Source organism: Gossypium hirsutum, chromosome A10, assembly GCF_007990345.1.
Source record: "Gossypium hirsutum isolate 1008001.06 chromosome A10, Gossypium_hirsutum_v2.1, whole genome shotgun sequence".
In the NCBI taxonomy this organism is placed as follows: Eukaryota; Viridiplantae; Streptophyta; class Magnoliopsida; order Malvales; family Malvaceae; genus Gossypium; species Gossypium hirsutum.
Window position 1 is genome coordinate 100,767,435 of NC_053433.1, and position 21,376 is coordinate 100,788,810.

The window sequence follows — 21,376 nt, forward strand, 5'->3', positions numbered from 1 at the left end:
TCCCATGTTTCACTGTTTGACTAATCTGACCACTCTCCTTTACGAATCAAATTTATCATTGTACAGAATTCAAAATATGTTCTTGTTTATTTCATTTGAAACTAGACTCAATAAGATTTAATTACATAATTTATTCAGCTTCTAATTCATCTCCCACAATTTATGGTGATTTTCCAAAGTCACGTTACTGCTGCTGTCCCAAGCAGATTTATTACCAAATCACTCTTTCACACATACCTTGCATGCATGTTATTTAAACATGTATATCACCAATCAATGATCACATATCTATGATTTTATTTAAGTATAATCTCCATTTCATCATTTTAAAGCACAACAAGTTAGCCGATTTTTCCCTTTAACATCTAAGGCACATGCATGCTCATTTGTTTGGCTCAACTTCACCTATCTTCCATTTTTCATCAAAAGAACATGAAACAACAACCATTTCCTTTATTTTAATTCATGACTAAATGCTCACAACACAACTAAAAACCAAAATATGCTTCAAGAGTTAAGGTAGAATCAAGAAGAACTCATGAACCTCAAAATAGAAGCAAGGTACCAAGAACTTACCTTCAATTTTCTTCCCCAAGTGACCGAACATTCAAGAGCTTTCTCCTCTCCTTTCTCTTCTCTAACTTTAGGCTATGATGAACAAAGATGGACAAAACTTTGTTCTTTTCACCCCTTTTTTTTCAATAAAATTTCATATTTCATCCATTTAATTCTTTAATACAAAAGATATGAAATTCCCATCATGGAACATTTACCTAACCCATTATCATGGAACATTTACCTAACCCATTATCATGGAACATTTACCTAACCCGTTATCAATTTATATCAATTTGTACCATAAATTATGGATATCAAGTGCACATTTTGTCTACAACAACATGATGGCTAGCCACTTCATGTAAAATGGGAGGTTTGTCATGCAAATCCTCCTATTTTGCACTCCTATTTATTTGGCCACTTCAATTTAGCCTATAGCATTTTCAAACATTTTCACATAGGTCTTATTTCATAATTTCACCCCCTTTTTCTTATGGAACAAAAATTAACTAAAATTGTCGGGTTCTATCTTAAGCTTGGGTCTTCTAGAGGCCCACTAACATAATTAAACCTATGCCAACATTCACAGAATTCCCGAAAATTGGGGCGTTACATGTATTCATTGGCATGATACATTGGATTGGACCCAATATGAGTTAATTTTGAATCCGTTTGTGAATTAATTCACTTGTGACATTCATGGTGTGGTTTACCTAAATCCTGAATTAATCATTGACCAAGCGTATGTAACGCATGTGCTTTGATATAAGTGGGAGCTTATGCTCTAAAAATGATCAAGCCCATAGTTGGTATGTTGGGTACATGACTTGTGTATGACATGAATTTACTAGCATTAATGGAAGAAGACACAATGATGGTGCAACTACATTAGCCTTTCCTGGATGATAATCAATAACCAGATCATAATCTTTCAGTAGCTCTAACTAACGTCACTGTCTCAGATCCTTCTGCATCATTAAATACTTTAAACTTTTGTGATCAGTATACACATGACATTTCTAATTGTATAAATAATGCCTCTATATCTACAAAGTAAAGACAATCACGGCCAATTTGAGATCGTGAGTTGGATAATTTCTTACATATGGCTTTAACTGTTGAGAAGTATAAGCTACTACTTTCCTTGATTGCATCAACACACAATCCAAACCATTGAGAGACGCATCACTATAAACAACATATTCTGTCTCAGATTCAAGCCAAGTTAATACCAGAGCTTCTATTAACGTGTTTTTCAGTTGATCAAAACTCCGTTGGCACTTATCAGACCAAACAAATTCAACTTTTTTTTTGTATTAATCTAGTCATAGGTGAAGCAATGATTGAGAAGTTTTTAACAAAACGGCGGTAGTAACCTGCTAAACCCAGAAAACTTTGCAGTTTTGAAACATTTTTCAAAGTTTTTCGACTCATTACAGCAGAAAGTTTACTTGGATCGACTCTAATCCCGTCAGCTGACACAATATGATCCAAAAATCCAACCTCTTGAAGCTAGAATTCACATTTACTGAAATTTGCATACAATTGTTTTTCTCGCAAAGCCTGTAACACGATTCTCAGGTGTTGAGCATATTCATATTCTGTTTTAGAATAGATCAATATATCATCAACAAACACAACCACAAATCTATCCAAATGAGTTTGAAAAACCTGATTCATTAAATCCATAAAAGTAGCGAGAGCATTTGTTAATCCAAATGGCATTACCATAAACTCATAGTGGCCGTAACGAGTTCAGAAAGTGTCTTTGGCACATCACAATCTTTAACTCACAATTGATAATACCCGAATATGATATCTATCTTCGAAAACACTGTGGCACCTTTTAATTAATCAAAAAAAATTGTCAATATGTGACAACGGATATTTATTCTGTATTGTAATTTTATTCAACTGTTTGTAGTCAATACACAATCTTAAGAAGCCATATTTCTTTTTCACAAAAACATAGGTGCACCCTAGAGAGATACGCTTGGTCGAATAAACCCTCTATCTGACAATTCTTGCAATTGAGTTTTCAACACTTTTAACTCAGTTGTTTCCATACAATATGATGATATCAATATCGGTGCAGTTCTAGGAACCATATCAATAACAAACTCAACCTCAAGCTGAGGTGGCAAACCTGGTAACTCTTCGAGAAATACATCAGTAAACTCATTAACAACTGGTAGTTGATCTAACTTCAATTCTAAATCTTGGATATCAAGTATATATGCTAAAAATGCCTTACTACCTTACGTATCAATCTTTGTGCGGAAATAATTGAAATGATTCTAGCGATACTGTTCAGTCTGTCAGATTCAATTGAAAACATTTCACTTGTCTGACATTTCAAATCAGTCCGTTTCTGTCTACAATTTACCACAACATCATGTAGTTATAACCAATCCATACCCAAAACAATATAAAATTTCTGAAAGGGTAATAACATCAAACAGTAGGGAATTCATAGCATTTAATTTTCAATGTACATTTACGACAAACTAAGTTAACTATCACACTGTGACACAGTGGATTCTTTACTTTAATAGTGTAATCAATGAACTCAACAAGAAAACTTTTTTTGTCTACTAATCCAGTGCGTATATAAGAATGAGTTGATCCAGCATCAATCAATGCATATAAAGTAATATCAAAAAGAGAAAAGTATCAACAATAACATTTGGAGCAGTAGCTTCATCACAAGCTCTGATTGCATAAACTCTGGTTGGTGTTTTTGCTTTAGATCATTCGTTCATATCACTAGTCTTTCCTCGAACAGAAGTAGTATTTCTACCGTTTCCAGGTCATCTACCTTTCTATGAAGTTATTTTCGACTTGCTAATTTGATTGCCCGAATCATTTTGTTGTTTTGGACAATCATGTAGGAAATGATCGGTAGAACCACAATGAAAATAAGCTCCCATATTTAATCGACATTCCCCAAAATGTTTCTTACCATAATTATCACAAACATGAACAATTCTCTTACCATTCCTTACACTTCCAACACTAGTTGCTGGAGAATTTATAGACTTCATATTACTTTGTCACGTTTTATCTTTACTAATGAACTCTATAGGGACTTTTGATCGATTTGATTCACTTCTGAACCTTTTTGAGGGGAATGATTGAGCTGACTTAAACAACCCTCTTCTAATAAACTCTTGGGATCTTGCATCAAATTGTCTTTTACTTTTACAAATTCCTTCAATTTTCTAAGCATGCTATGGAAGTCTTACAAATTCATATAACTTTAACGCTGCCACAGACATTTGTGTGTAATCATTCAAGCCATCTTCAAATTTAACATACATTTCTTCTTCATTTGACACTATGCTACGAGCATAATTGCTCAACTGCACAAATTCCCGTTCATACTCTGCAACCTATCGATTCCCTTGTTTTAGTTCAAAAATTCTTTCTTTTTCTTGTCAAGAAACAACCGACTAACATATTTTTTTTTTCTGAATTCTGTTTGGAAGAAATCCCAATTAATAGGACCACTAGTTGTCATTGTGCTCAAAGTATCCCACCATGCATATGCTTCATCTTTCAGTAATGAAATAGCACATCTCATACAATCTTTATTGCTACACATCAATTATGAAAAAACCTTATTCGTATCCACTACTCAGTACTCAGCTTTTGCAGAATCATCATCAATTTTGCCTTTGAATTCTTCAGCTCCACATTTCCAAATTTTATCTACAGATAGTTGAGTAACTATCATAGATATAGGAATTTAATGATGCATGGGTGCCAAAGAAGGCACGTAGGGGGTGGAGGTTGCAAAGTTATAGGATTTGTTTGGTTAAATTCATTGAACCACCGGTTCATCATCCTGAAAAACACATTTCTCATTTCATTTCCAAAGAACTGTAGAACTGATGCACTATTACTTGCTTTAGGATTCGAAGCTTGAACATTACTTTCAGCTTCGTTAACTATGGCCCAATTTGACTCAACCGATATCTTGAATCTATAAGAAAATACAATATTAGAGCGGATAAAAAGCATCACACTATCATAGGGTATATGTGGCATGTATATACTAAAATCTATACATGCTACGTCAATCCTAGAATCAACTAAATCGTAGCTCTGATACCACTAAATGGAACAACCAAATCCTAGCCCGGTTGCCTAATAAAGGATTAGAGTGTTACAGAAACAAACAGAACAATTTATCTTAATTCAAAACAAATATTCAATTAAAATATAAACATATAGTAATTAATAGAATAATTATTCACATGGGCTTTATTTCTGTTTACGGGCCCCAAAATTTATTTAGAAGTAATTAAGGATCAAATTAAATCAAAATATAATATTTAGGAAAAACTTGAAAATTTTGGAAAATAGGGATCACATGGCCGTGTGACACAGCTCAGGCTGTGTGAGCATTCAAATTAGGGGCACACGACCATGTGCCAGCTCGTGTCATAGACCGTGTAACTCACTGACTTGTCTCACACGATCGTGTCGTAGGCCATGTGCTAGCCAGTGTAACTCACTAACTTAAGACACACGGTCGTGTCTCAGCCTGTACCCCAGACCATGTGTACCAAAATTTACCCTTACAACTAGTCATACCATCACTCGTTCTTGCTCAAAAAGACACTTCATTTGCTCATTCATTCAATAACTCAAAACACACTTTAAACACTCACCCATATACCAAGTAACAACCTATAAATTCTAACCAATATGCCATTCAAAGGCACCTCAATTTATAAACAATTCAATAACACACTTTATCCAAGATTTTCTTTCATAAAAACAACCATATCTAACTACACATATAAACATTTCTAATCCAAATACACACCATGATATTCATTAATATGTATATTTATATATAGATATCTTGTTTCAACATTACATGACACATTCAAAGAGTTATTTAACCTACTATAGCATCCATAGGTATTGACACCAACATTCTTTCAACAAGACTTATATACATGCCACTACCCAAAGTAAGATACAAAAGCTACCAAGATAGATGTGATAATGTAAACTTTGTGGTTAATCTTTCCAAACGATCAACAACGATTGTCTACAAAACAACATAAAAGAATACCGAAAGCTTACATAGCTTAGTAAGGACATAATATAACTTTTTCTTTAAACTAATTGTACTCAAATTATTCAATAGATCAATACTCCATTTTCAAGGGCATCAATGTTGCCATACCGTAGCACTGAAATGCACTCAGAGTATGAATGTGTGTTAAGGGTATCAAAGTACGAACAAGAACACGTATGTGCAATCAGAGATACTGAAGTACAAATAAGGGCACTTATGTACATTTAAAAGTACCAAAGTCTAAGCAGGGGCACGTATGTGCATTTAAGGGTACCAAAGTCCAAACAGGGTCACGTATGTGCATTCAAGGTCATTTTCTTCATTCCATATAACTTAACATGATTCTAGTAAAATTGTTACTAATGTTTCGTTGTCTATTGCATAGATACAAGAACATTTATAACCTTTATTATTATGCAAATATTCAAAGTACTTCTATTATAAATATAAATCCATATACAAACATAAATTAACTAGTGAATCAGAAATATAAATCATTATCCAAATATAATATTTACATATTGAAATATTATAAACTTACCTGGACTGAATTGTAATACCTGTAGAAGTTTAGAGACTATTCCACAATTTTTCCTTTTCCACATAAGTCAACAGGATCTTGATCTAAATTGTAAAATTTTCCCTTTATTAGCTTGTATTCATATGCCAATTAATTATGCATTTTATACCCTTTTAGTTTTTGAAATTACATAATTGCACCTAACTTTTACAAGTTTTGCAATTTAATCCTTTAACCCGAAAATCATCAAATTAGCCATTTTCTCAAGTTGAAAATTTACAGCTGAATAATCTAGGCCCTTAAACAGTCCCAATTATGCCTCAATTCACCATCAAACCCTATAATTTTGACATTTTAACAATGTAATCCTTAAATCAGAAACTAATAAAAATTACTTCACAAAACAACCAAATACCACAATCAAAGCTTCAAACACATAATTATCATACAAAAACCAAGATTCATCAATGACAACTTCTAAAATTTTTTACAGATTCAAAAACGAAGGTATGAGCTAGCTGGACCTAGTTGTAACGATCTCAAGAACATAAAAATTACAACAAATGGGTGAGAATTGAGCTCACATGCACCAAGGAAATGAAAAATGAAGCTTGGACCCCTCTTTCAGTGGTGTTTTGGCAATGGGTTGAAGAAATGGGGAAGAAAGTGTTTATTTCTTCAAATTAATATGTTTTAATTTTTGTAAAATTTACAAATTGCCATCAATTATAAGCTAAACTTAATTATTTTTTTTTGTTTCTATTACCGTCCATTACTCTTAACAAGGTATAATTGCTTCATAGATCCTCCCTCGTTTAATAATTAAGCTATTTGATCATCTAAATGCAATAATTAACAAGTTTTGCATCTTTTACAATTTAGTCTTTTTTTAATTAATTATCTAAACATTAAAATTTCTTAACCAAATTTTAATAAGACTCAAATGACTCCGTAAATATTGTATAAATAATATTTACAGGCCGACACGATAGAAATTTGTGGTCCCAAAACTACTAAAATACGGGTTGTTACATGGCACTAATCATTTCACTGTGTTTACATTGCTTGGTTTGTGTATGGGATGACCCATTTTTGGCTTAGTTGCCTAAGGTTCGGGATTCGAGTTTGAAGATATGTTACCCTTTCTTCTTCTTCTTTTTTTTTTGAAAGGTAAATTCATTAATTCATTCAATGAATGGAACTATACAATTCAGGGAAAAAATTAAAAACATTCATTGTAAATGGTGAAGGACAAACTCCATCAACACAACAAAGGCTTTAGCCTTAGCATCAATAGAACATTATGACACGTTGACGATTGGCTTTGCCACAACTCAAGCACGACATGTTTGGAGTGATTGCAAGCACTTAATACGATAAAGAAATCAACCTTAGATGATTGAAAGCAACGAGCAAAAATTGACAAAAGAATCAAGCATTCACTAAACTAGAGAGGACGAGAACAAAACCATCCTTAAAATCACTTGTAAAACTAAGATTACATGCATAAGCAAGACTAAAAAATGTGCTACAAGAGTAGACAAAAATTTCTAAAGCTGAAGACTTAATAAACAATGAAAAATAAACAAAAAAAAACATATAAAGCTTAAGACAATATAAGTCAAAATCAACTCGTGAAGACAAGCACTATCATCTATCCATCACAACTTGTGAAGACAACAAAGATACCGGCAAAATAGATCTGCAAACTGAAAAAGAAAGAAGACATGTCGAGTGAATGAGAAGAAGAATGAAAGAAAGGGTTGGTGGGAGAGAGTAAAAGGCGGGTGATAGCCAACCCAGAAGTTGACACTGCCACTGGGCAAAATAAAAGATAAAAAGCAAATGGCTTAAAAAAAATAGAGAAACATTTTTAGGTTTTTTTTAACACTTTTTTCTTCTTATTGTGTCAAAGTGATCATAGTCCTATATGTGTTCAAATTGTGTTGAAGCTTTTCTATAAATCAAGTTTCTTGTGAACAAAAAGAATATATATATACACTTTTAAGAAAATGTGAAATGTGATATCCTGAATTAGGGACTAAACAGAATAGTGGTTTTGAAACCACAATTCTGAAGTAGAAAAATTTATTCCGATTAATTTTTATAATTTATTGAATGATTAGATGCATGTGTTAGAATATCGATAAAAAATTTCATGAATTGCATGTCTAATTTGCCTATTAGGACTTAATTGCAAAAGTTGATAAATATGAGTTTTAGATATTAAAGGATTTAATTGAAGAGCATAATGGAAGTAGAGGTCCTTAAATGGTTATTATACCATTTGGTTTTCATGGGCAAAAGTGGACATTCATAGGTAGAAATAACCAAAGTTTTTAATGATGGGTATTTTAGTCATTTGGTAATTAAAAGATTAAAAAAAAGAAAAAGATGGCAAAATATGTCCATCTTCTTCATTAGGACGAAATTTCAAGGGTTCTCCACAGCTACGGTTTGTTTCAAGCTTCCAAGCTCTATAGTAAGTGATTCCAACCCCTGTTTTTAATGTTCTTTACGTTTTTAGAGTCTCGGTAACTTGATTTAGCCTATTCTAGCAATAATTTAACCTAGGGTTTATATTAGGAAAAATAACCATAGGTGAAATGTGTTTATTTTGATGTTTTATGGTAGAATATGAAGCTTTAAATTGTGTTAAACAACTTTTCCTAAACGATTTTACGTGAAAACGAATAAAATGACATAATCGGTAAAAATACCTAATATTTATAACTACATGTTAGAGTGAGAATTTGATGTTGCCATAGAAGAGAAAAATGATCAGCATGTCATAAAACATAATAATTTTGGGAAAAAAAATAATTTTTGAGCTTTGGGGAAAAAGTGTAAATATGCAAAAGTTTAGGGGTAAAATTGTAATTTTTCCAAAGTTAGAGTTAAGGACTATTTTGATAAATGTGAGTATTAAATCAGCTAAATGTGTTATTTTAGACCAAGAAAGACGTGAAATCGACCTTGATCGGGGGAAGAAAAAGATTGTGGACTAAATTGTAAAATTTCTTTATTTTGTACCGAGGTAAGTTCATGTGTAAATGTGGTAACATAATTGTCATTTTAAGTAATTTAATGATATTTATATGATATGATGATTATTATCATGAAATATTATGCTTTGTGGTTATTGTTTAGTAATATGCAAATCATGTTTACTACTTGATAAATATGAATTGCTACCGAGTATCGGTTTTGATATTCCGTGGAAGACGGCAAAGATGTGTGATCGAGGAAAAAGCCCATTTGAACCTTGGGAATAGATTATAATACAAGTGACATGTCATAAGATATTTTGTAACGCCCCCACGCCCGAGACCATCACCGGAGTCGAGCTTGAGGGGTTACCGAACATAATTTATCAATTTAAGAACTTCAAATCATTTGTTTCTACATTCACAGCTTTCTAGCTACTCGCGTCACAGTTACAAGAAAAATCATATCTCGAGTTACGAAACTCGAAATCAAGATCCGTAAATTTTTCCTGAATCTAGACTCATATATCTATTTACTAATTTTTTTATAGAATTTTTTTATTGGGCCAATTAGTACAGTTTATTAATTAAAGTATCCCCTGTTTCAGGGCTCAACTGCTCTGGCCTCTGTGTATTACGAATCAGATATATCTCTATACAAAATTTCAATGACTATGAGGTTTGTTTCTATTAAAACTATACTCAATAAGGAATCTGTACATATAAATAAAAACTTCTAATTATTTTAGTAAAATTTATTATGAATTTTTAAAGTCAGAACAGGGGATCCAGAAATCACTCTGGCCCTGTTTTGCAAAAGTTTAAATATCTCATAAAATATAATTTATATTCCTGTTTTGTTCAATCCATATGAAAATAGACTCATTAAGCTTCAATTTCATAACTTACTCATCATTTATTTCTATTTATACTATTTTTAGTGATTTTTCAAATTCATGTCATTGCTGCAGCAATATTCTGTTTTAAGGCAAGTTTCATCTTTCCATAAATTTTTATGAACTAGATAACTTGTTAAACTTCCATGATATCAAACATGATCTAAATTAGCCATCACCATGACTTATCAATATCAAACATTTTCTCAACCAAACATGGCCATATCATAAAATTATTTACACAAAATAGGTATATTGCTATACATGCCATACTTAAGTAGTTGTACAAGCCATTTACCAAGATAAAAGTCCTTTGGATAGTGTGATCGAACTTTCGACCTGTCCCGATTCCTGAGCCGGCTTGTTCAAAACTACAGTGAATGAAAAGGAAGGAGTAAGCATAAATGCTTAGTAAGTTCATATGTAAATAACAAGTAACATAACAATACAAATATACCAAACAACTTTAGCATGGTACCACCAAAACATATATCACATCTTTAAACATCATTCATCATCTTACCACCTTATCGTTGTTGTATCTATTTTCAACCCGAGGGTTAAGAACATACCTGTCCAAAGTGTCCATTTCACAACACTTACCCAAAACGTCACTTATATCTTAAGTGCTCTTCCATTAAACTAGAAATTTCACCCGTTGAACACATCAGAATATAACTCGGATACATGGATAATTTGCACATAAGTGCCACATATGTAATCAAGAAATCATGTAACCCGCCCCTAAGTGAACTCGGACTCAACTCAACGAGCTCGGGCGTTCGCATCCATAAATGAACTCGGACTCAACTCAACGAGTTCGGATGCCTAGTTACATCTCACGAACTCGGACTCAACTCAACGAGTTCGAACATTTGCATCCATAAGTGAACTCGGACTCAACTCAACGAGTTCGGATGCTCAACCATCCTAGTGACATGTCACTTGTATCCTAATCTATTCCTAAGGTTCAAACGGGCTTTTCCCTCGATCTCACATTTTTCGTCTTCCATGGAATATCGGAACCGATACTCGGTAGCAATTCATATTTATCAAGTAGTAAACATAATTTGCATATTACTCAATATTAACCACAAAGCATAATATTTCACGATTAAAAATCAGCATATCATATAATTAACATCAATAACTTAAAAATAACAATTATGCTACATTATTTACACATGAACTTACCTTGGTACCAAAATATATAGATTTTGCAATTTAGTCCATAATTTTTCTTTTCCTCGATCACGACTTGAATCTCGTTTTTCTTGATCTATAATACCAAATTAATCTTATTTAATACATACATTTATCAAAACAGCATCTAATACGAACTTTTAAAAAATTACACTTTTGCCCCTAAACTTTTGCATAATTACACTTTTGCCCCTAGGCTCGGGAATTAAATTTTATTCCTTATTCTTATGTTTTATAACATGTTGATCACTTTTCCCTTCTATGGCAACATCAAATTCTCTCTCTAACATATACTTGTGACTCTTAGGTATTTTTGCCGATTAAGCCCTTTTACTCGTTTTCACTAAAAACCGAGTAGCACAAGTTGTCTAACATAATTTAAAACCCCATATTCTATCATAAAACATCAAAATACATAAATTTCACCTATGGGTATTTTTCCAAATATAAACCCTAGGTTGAAGTATTGCTAGCATAAGCTTAATCGAGCTTCCAGGATTCCAAAAACGTAAAGAACATTAAAAATGGGGCTTGAAATCACTTACTATGGAGCTTGGAAGCTTGAAACAAACCCTAGCTATGGAGAACCCTTGAAATTTCGGCCTAATGAAGAAGATGGACAAAAATTGGCTTTTAATTTTGTTTTTAATTCATTTTAATAACTAAATGACCAAAATACCCTTACTACTAAACTTTCCAAAAATTCCTTCCATGTCCTAATTTTTTCCATGAACTTAAAATTAGTCAAATTGCTATTTAAGACCTCCTCATTAATATTACAAAACAATTTCAAACTAAAAACTTCTAGAATACAAGTTTTGCAACTTATTCGATTTAGTCCCTACTTTCAATTTAAGCACTTTAGGCATAGAATTTCATCACGAAATTTTCACACAATCATGCAATCATATCATAAACATCAAAATCATTGTAAAATAATTATTTCTATCTCGAATTTGTGGTCACGAAACCACTATTCCGATTAAGCCCTAATTCAGGATATTACAACTCTCCCCCCCTTTTAAGGATTTTCGTCCTCGAAAATCTTACCGGTAAATAGGTGTGGGTATTGGTTTCTCATAGTTTCTTCAGGTTCCCATGTAGTCTCTTCTACCCCATGCTTTTGTCACAACACTTTTACAAGTGCAACACTTTTATTTCTTAGTTGTTTGACTTCTCGAGCTAAAATCTTAATCGGTTCTTCTTCATAAGTCATATCCGGTCACAGTTCAATTTCTGTCGGTGAAATTATATGTGAAGGATCCGAACGATACCGACGTAACATAGATATGTGAAACACATCATGAATCTTCTCTAATTCGGGTGGTAACGCTAGCCGATATGCTACCGGTCCAACTTTTTCAATTATTTCATACGGTCCAATAAAACGCGGACTTAACTTGCCCTTTCGTCCAAATCTAAGGACTTTCTTCCATGGAGACACTTTCAAAAATTCCTTATCACCAACTTGAAACTCCATTTCCTTTCGTTTCAAATCCGCATAAGATTTCTGTCTATCTGAAGCAGCTTTCAAACAATCTCGAATCACTTTCACCTTTTCTTCGGTTTCTTTTATTAAATCAACTCCATAAATCTGATTTTCCTTGAGTTCAGTCCAATACAATGGCGTCCGACATTTACGACCATATAATGCTTCATAAGGTGCCATCTTCAAACTTGTCTGATAACTATTATTATAAGCAAATTCTACCAACGGTAAATACTTTTCCCAACTACCTTGAAATTCCAATACACAACATCTGAGCATGTCTTCAAGAATCTGAATTACTCTCTCTGATTGTCCATCAGTTTGTGGATGAAAGGCAGTGCTGAAATTTAACTTTGTACCTAATGCTTCTTGCAACTTTTGCCAAAACCGTGAGGTAAACCTCGGATCTCTATCCGAAATGATTGACAAAGGTATCCCATGAAGTCTAACAATCTCTCGGATATACAATTCAACCAACTTATTAAGAGGATAATCTGTACGTACCGGAATAAAATGAGCCGATTTAGTCAGTCTGTCAACTATTGCCCAGATGGCATTTTTCTTCCCTGGAGTTAACGGCAACCCTGATATAAAATCCATAGTAATCCGATCCCATTTCCATTCAGGAACCATAATAGGCTGGAGTAATCCCGAAGGTACTTGGTGTTCAGCTTTCACTTGTTGGCAAACTAAGCACTTTGATACAAACTCGAAAATATCTCTTTTCATTCCACTCCACCAGTACATTTTCTTCAAGTCATTATACATCTTCGTACTGCCCGGATGAACCGCTAAACAACCATTATGTGCTTCATGCAAAATCTTTTGAATCAACTCATCATTTTTGGTACACAAATCCGATTTTTAAACATCAAACAACCATCAGAACCGATTCTGAAATCTGATCCCGTATCAGCTTCACACTGTTTTCTTTTGGCTAGCAAATCTTGATCATTTTTTTGAGCTTCAGAAATCTCTTGTAAAAACATCGGTCTTGCTCTTAACTCTGCTAGAATCGAACCGTCATTTGAAATTTTCAACTGAGTGTTCATAACTCTCAAAGCAAACAACAACTTTCTGCTTAAAGCATCGGCAACCACATTCGCTTTTCCTGGATGATAATCGATAACAAGCTCGTAATCTTTCAATAACTCCAACCATCTTCGCTGTCTCAAATTCAAGTCTTTTTGTGACATCAAGTATTTAAGACTTTTGTGATCGGTATATACTCGGCACTTTTCACCATACAAATAATGTCGCCAAATCTTCAAAGCAAATACCACCGCAGCCAATTCCAAATCGTGAGTAGGATAATTCTTCTCATGAGGTTTTAACTGTCTCGAAGCATAAGCCACCACTTTTCCTTCTTGCATGAGTACACACCCCAAACCATTTAGAGAAGCATCACTATACACCACAAATTCTTTACCTGATTCGAGTTGTATCAACACTGGTGCTTCAGTTAATAACTTTTTCAATTCTTCGAAACTCTGTTGACATTCTTCCGTCCATTCAAATTTAACATCCTTTCGGAGTAGTCTAGTCATAGGAGCAGCAATTATAGAAAATCCATTTACGAACCGCCGATAATACCCAGCTAGCCCCAAGAAACTTCTAACTTTAGTTACGTTTTCGGTGGTTTCCAATCAACAATGGCTGAAATTTTACTAGGATCAACCCGTATACCATCACCTGAAACAATATGACCCAAAAATCCCAACTTCCCGGAGCCAAAATTCACTTTTACTAAACTTAGCATACAGCTGCTTATCTCTCAAAGTTTACAAAACTATCCTCAAATGCTCAGCATGCTCTGTCTCATCTTTTGAATAAATTAAAATATCATCTATAAACACCACAACAAATCTGTCCAAGTATGGCCGAAATATGCGATTCATTAAATCCATAAACACAGCAGGAGCATTTGTCAACCCGAATGGCATAACTAAAAATTCATAATGACCGTACCTTGTTCTAAAAGCAGTTTTAGGCACATCTGACTCTTTTACTCGCAGCTGATAATACCCAGATCTCAAGTCAATCTTTGAAAACCATGTCGCTCCTTTTAGCTGATCAAAAAATCATCAATTCTCGGCAACGGATACTTGTTTTTTATTGTCACCTTATTTAACTGCCAATAATCAACACATAATCTCATAGAACCATCCTTCTTTTTCACAAATAACACGGGAGCACCCCAAGGTGAAAAACTCGGTCTCACAAAGCCTTTATCAGTCAACTCTTGCAACTGCGACTTTAATTCTTTCAACTCTGTTGGTGCCATTCTATATGGAGCAATCGAGATCGGAGTTGTTCCCGGTATTAAATCAATACCAAATTCTACTTCCATGACTGGAGGCAAACCCGACAATTCTTCTGGAAATACGTCTACAAATTCACACAGAACCGGCACTGATTCAACTTTCTTTTCAACTTCTTTTGTATTAATTGCATACGCCAAATAAGCTTCATAACCCTTTCTCAAATATCTCTGAGCCGACATCGAAGAAATCATACTAGATAATGCCTCTGATTTGTCTGGCTCAACCCGCAGAATTTCACCACTTTCACACTTTAATTCTATAACCTTTTCTTTGCAATTTATTATAGCATCATGCAATGTCAACCAATCCATACCCAAAATAACATCAAATTCATCAAACGGCAACAACATCAAGTCGGCCGGAAAGTAATGACCCCGAATCGTTAAAGGGCATTTCTTGCTTACTTTATCAATTATCACGCATTTGCCTAACGGGTTCGACACTCTAATCATAAATTCTGTGTTCTCAACAGGTATATTCATACTAGACACCAGTTTAATGCATACGTATGAATGAGTAGAACCAGGATCAATCAAAGCAATAACATTAATATCATAAAGAGAAAATGTACCGGTAATCACATCGGGTGAGGAAGCATCTTCACGCGCTTTAATAGCATAAGTTCTAGCCGGAGCTCTTCCCTCAGATCTAACTGCTGCATCTCTGGCTACATTCTTACTGCTTGTTTCACTTCCAGCTTTTCTCGGATACCTTCCCCTCGAGTTTGCACCACTAGCTTTTACACTCTGAAATTTTTCTTTCTCAGCTCTCTCTGGGCAGTCTCTAATAAAATGATCCGGAGAACCACATCGAAAACATTCATTTGCTCTGCACGGACCAAAATGATTTCTACCACACCGCTGGCGCTCGGGTTTAACAAATCTCGAGTTCCCTACACTGGCTGCAGAAGTATTCTGAGATTTAGGACCCACATTCTGCTTCTTAAAATTTCCATATGATTGCCCAGCTGAAACTTGGGAACGAGGATTCATATTTCTTGACTTTCCGGGTTGCTGTGAAGGTGCCTTACTCATTGGCCTTTTCTTCCAATTTTGTGTCTCAGCCTCTACCTTCCTCTTCTCTTTAAGTAGTTCTTCAGCCTTACAAGCTCGATCAACTAGGACTACCATTTCTTTCAGTTCAAGGATCCCGACAAATACTTTAATGTCTTCGTTGAGCCCGTCTTCAAATCGTCGGCACATCTTGGCTTCTGTAGGAACATATTCCCTGGCATACTTACTCAATCGAACAAACTCTCTTTCATATTCTGAGACTGTCATATTATATTGCTTCAGCTCAAGAAACTCTTTACATTTCTGATCAATAAATCTTTCACTAATATATTTCTTCCGAAACTCTTCTTGAAAGAATTCCCAGGTTACCCTCTCTTTCGGTACCACCGAAATCAAAGTCTTCCACCAATTATAGGCTGAATCTCTCAACAAAGATGTAGCACATTTCAAACATTCTTCAGGTGTACAAGATAATTCATCAAATACCCGGATAGAATTTTCAAGCCAGAACTCTGCTTTCTCTGTATCATCATCAATATTTGCTCTAAATTCTTCAGCCCCTTGTTTACGAATTCTATCAACGGGGGTTCTGTGAAATTTTATCATATCCACTCCTTGAGGCATTGGAGGCATAGGTTGAGGAATTGGGGGAGGTGGGGGAGGTCGTACATTTGGGTTCGTACGAATGAACTCAGTGTACCATGCACTCATCACTTGGAGAAAGGCTTCCCGATCCCTTTCTCCTCCTCCCTGACCAACAGTAGGAGGTGGGTTTTCAGTCGGCGCTGCCCCTTCAGCTGGAGCTGGCGCATTACTCTCTACTTCATCTGCCACAGCTGGATTGGGATCCATTTAGTATATAAAAATCATTTAAAAAGGTCAGAAGTCGTCACACTATCTCAATTCATACATATGGCATGTATAGCAAAATCCGTACATACAACACGTAGTCCGAGAACTGACTAAACGTGCTCTGATACCACTAAATGTAACGCCCCCATGCCCGAGACCATCACTGGAGTCGAGCTTGAGGGGTTACCGAACATAATTTATCAATTTAAGAACTTCAAATCCTTTGTTTCTACATTCAAAGCTTTCTAGCTACTCGCGTAACAGTTACAAGAAAAATCATATCTCGAGTTACGAAACTCGAAATCAAGATCCGTAAATTTTCCCTGAATCTAGACTCATATATCTATTTAAAATTTTTTTCTAGAATTTTTTATTAGGCCAATTAGTACATTTTATTAATTAAATTATCCCCTATTTTAGGGTTCGACTGCTCTGACCTCTGTATATTACGAATCAGATATATCTCTATACAAAATTTCAATGGCTATGAGGTTTGTTTATATTAAACTAGACTCAATAAGGAATCTGTACATATAAATAACAACTTCTAATTATTTTAGTAAAATTTATTATGAATTTTTAAAGTCAGAACAGGGGATCTAGAAATCACTCTGGCCCTGTTTCACAAAAGTTTGAATATCTCATAAAATATAATTTATATTCCTGTTTTGTTCAATCCATATGAAAATAGACTCATTAATATTAAATTTCATAACTTACTCATCATTTATTTCTATTTATACTATTTTTATTGATTTTTCAAATTCATGTCATTGCTGCAGCAATATTCTGTTTTAAGGCAAGTTTCATCTTTCCATGAATTTTTATGAACTAGATAACCTGTTAAACTTCCATGATATCAAACATGATCTAAATTAGCCATCACCATAACTTATCAATATCAAACATTTTCTCAACCAAACATGGCCATATCATAAAATTATTTACACAAAATAGGTATATTGCTATACATGCCATACTTAAGTAGTTGTACAAGCCATTTACCAAAATAAAAGTCCTTTGGATAGTGTGATCGAACTTTCGACCTGTCCCGATTCCTGAGCCGGCTTGTTCAAAACTACAGTGAATGAAAAGGAAGGAGTAAGCATAAATTCTTAGTAAGTTCATATGTAAATAACAAGTAACATAACAATACAACTATACCAAACAACTTTAGCATGGTACCACCAAAACATATATCACATCTTTAAACATCATTCATCATCTTACCACCTTATCGTTGTTGTATCTATTTTCAACCCGAGGGTTAAGAACATACCTGTCCAAAGTGTCCATTTCACAACACTTACCCAAAACGTCACTTATATCTTAAATGCTCTTCCATTAAACTAGAAATTTCACCCGTTGAACACATCGGAATATAACTCGGATACATGGATAATTTGCACATAAGTGCCACATATGTAATCAAGAAATCATGTAACCCGCCCCTAAGTGAACTCGGACTCAACTCAACGAGCTCGGGCGTTCGCATCCATAAATGAACTCGAACTCAACTCAACGAGTTCGGATGCCTAGTTACATCTCACGAACTCAGACTCAACTCAACGAGTTCGAACATTTGCATCCATAAGTGAACTCGGACTCAACTCAACGAGTTCGGATGCTCAACCATCCTAATGACATGTCACTTGTATCCTAATCTATTCCTAAGGTTCAAACGGGATTTTTCCCTCGATCTCACATTTGCCGTCTTCCATGGAATATCGGAACCGATACTCGGTAGCAATTCATATTTATCAAGTAGTAAACATAATTTGCATATTACTCAATATTAACCACAAAGCAAAATATTTCACGATTAAAAATCAGCATATCATATAATTAACATCAATAACTTAAAAATAACAATTATGCTACATTATTTACACATGAACTTACCTTGGTACCAAAATATAAAGATTTTGCAATTTAGTCCACAATCTTTTCTTTTCCTCGATCACGACTTGAATCTCGTTTTTCTTGATCTATAATACCAAATTAATCTTATTTAATACATACATTTATCAAAACAGCATTTAATACGAACTTTTAAAAAATTACACTTTTGCCCCTAAACTTTTGCATAATTACACTTTTGCCCCTAGGCTCGGGAATTAAACTTTATTCCTTATTCTTATGTTTTATAACATGCTGGTCACTTTTCCCTTCTATGGCAACATCAAATTCTCTCTCTAACATATACTTGTGACTATTAGGTATTTTTGCCAATTAAGCCCTTTTACTCGTTTTCACTAAAAACCGAGTAGCACAAGTTGTCTAACATAATTTAAAACCCCATATTCTATCATAAAACATCAAAATACACAAATTTCACCTATGGGTATTTTTCCAAATATAAACCCTAGGTTGAATTATTACTAACATAAGCTTAATCGAGCTTCCGGGATTTCAAAAACGTAAAGAACATTAAAAACGGGGCTTGGAATCACTTACTATGGAGCTTGGAAGCTTGAAACAAACCCTAGCTATGGAGAACCCTTGAAATTTCGGCCTAATGAAGAAGATGGACAAAAATTGGCTTTTAATTTTGTTTTTAATTCATTTTAATAACTAAATGACCAAAATACCCTTACTACTAAACTTTCCAAAAATTCCTTCCATGTCCTAATTTGTCCATGAACTTAAAATTGGTCAAATTTCTATTTAAGACCTCCTCATTAATATTCCAAAACAATTTCATACTAAAAACTTCTAGAATGCAAGTTTTGCAACTTATTCGATTTCGTCCCTACTTTCAATTTAAGCACTTTAGGCATAGAATTTCATCACGAAATTTTCACACAATCATGAAATCATATCATAAACATCAAAATCATTGTAAAATAATTATTTCTATCTGGAATTTGTGGTCACGAAACCACTATTCCGATTAAGCCCTAATTCAGGATATTACATATTTGAGTTCTGAGCTCGTTGAGTTGAGTCCGAGATCGTGAGATGTAACTAGGCATCCGAACTCGTTGATTTGAGTCTGAGTTCACTTATGGATGCGAACGCCCGAGCTCGTTGAGTTGAGCCCGATTTCACTTATGGGCGGGTTACATGGTAGCTTGGCTACATAATTTCCGCAGGCTATTGAGTTTGACTAGCTGCGGGTATGGCACTTATGTGCATGAAATCCGTGTATTCAAATCATATTCCGATGTGTTCAACAGGTAAATCTTAAGTGGATAAGGTGAGTACCTAAAATGAAGGTGATATGTTGGTAAGTGTGGTGAATGAGAAAATTTGTACAGGTATGTACTTAACCCTCGGGTTGAGACTTTAATATAACAATAATATGGTAGGATCATGAATGAGAAATATGATATGAATGCTTTGGTGATATTATGCAAATGTGGATTTCGTATTATTGCATGGTTATGTTACTTGCTATTTACATGTGAACTTACTAAGTAATTATGCTTACTCCCTCTTCTCTATTCTTCATAGTTTTGTCAAGCCGGCTAAGAGATTGGGAACCGTCGGAGGCACACTCACACTATCAACAAACTATTTCGGTATAATGACTTGTATATTTTGGGAATATGGCATGTATAGCATTATAATCATTTTGTGTATATAATCTTATGATATGGCTCATGGATGGCATGGAAATGTTTGAGAATGATTAGCTATTGGAGTGGCTAATCAAGATTATATTTGATAACACGTATGCTTTATGTGCTAACTAATCTATGAAAATCCATAAAATGGTGAAATTGGCTATAAAGCAGAATCACACAGCAGCAATGATGTGAGTTTGAAAAATCACTAAAAATAGTAGAGATAGAATTTGATGATGAATAAAATATGAAATTGAATATTAATGAATCTATTTTCATGTGGAAGAAACAAAATAGGTAAAAGAGTTATATTTTATTAGATATTTACGTTTTGGTGAAATAGGGTCAGAGCAATTTTTGGATTCCCTATTCTGACTTTATAAATTCATCATAAATTGTGTAAAAATAATTAGGACACACACTTTATATGTATGGATTCCTTATTGAGTCTATTTTTAATAGAATCAAATGAAATGGTCATTAGATCTCTGTACAGGAAGAAATTTGATTTGAAGTACACAGGGGTTAGAGTAGCCGAACCCTGAAATAGGGGAGACTTTAACTAATAAACTGTACTAATTGGCCCTACCAAAAATTCTAGAAACAAATTAGTAAGTAGATATATGAGTCTAGTTTCAGGTTTCATAACTCGAGATATGATTTTTTTAGCGACTGTGACGTAGATGGACAGTTTACTACGAGAATTGTTTAAACTTGTTTAAATGCTAAAATAAATTTAGTAATGTCTCATGCTCGACTTCGGCGACGATCTCGGGTAAGGGGGCGTTACATGAAATTCGAGTAACATAAATATAAATGTAGCTTTTCTTCCATGTACCAGAAAAGGCAGTTTTGAAGAATGTGTTATCG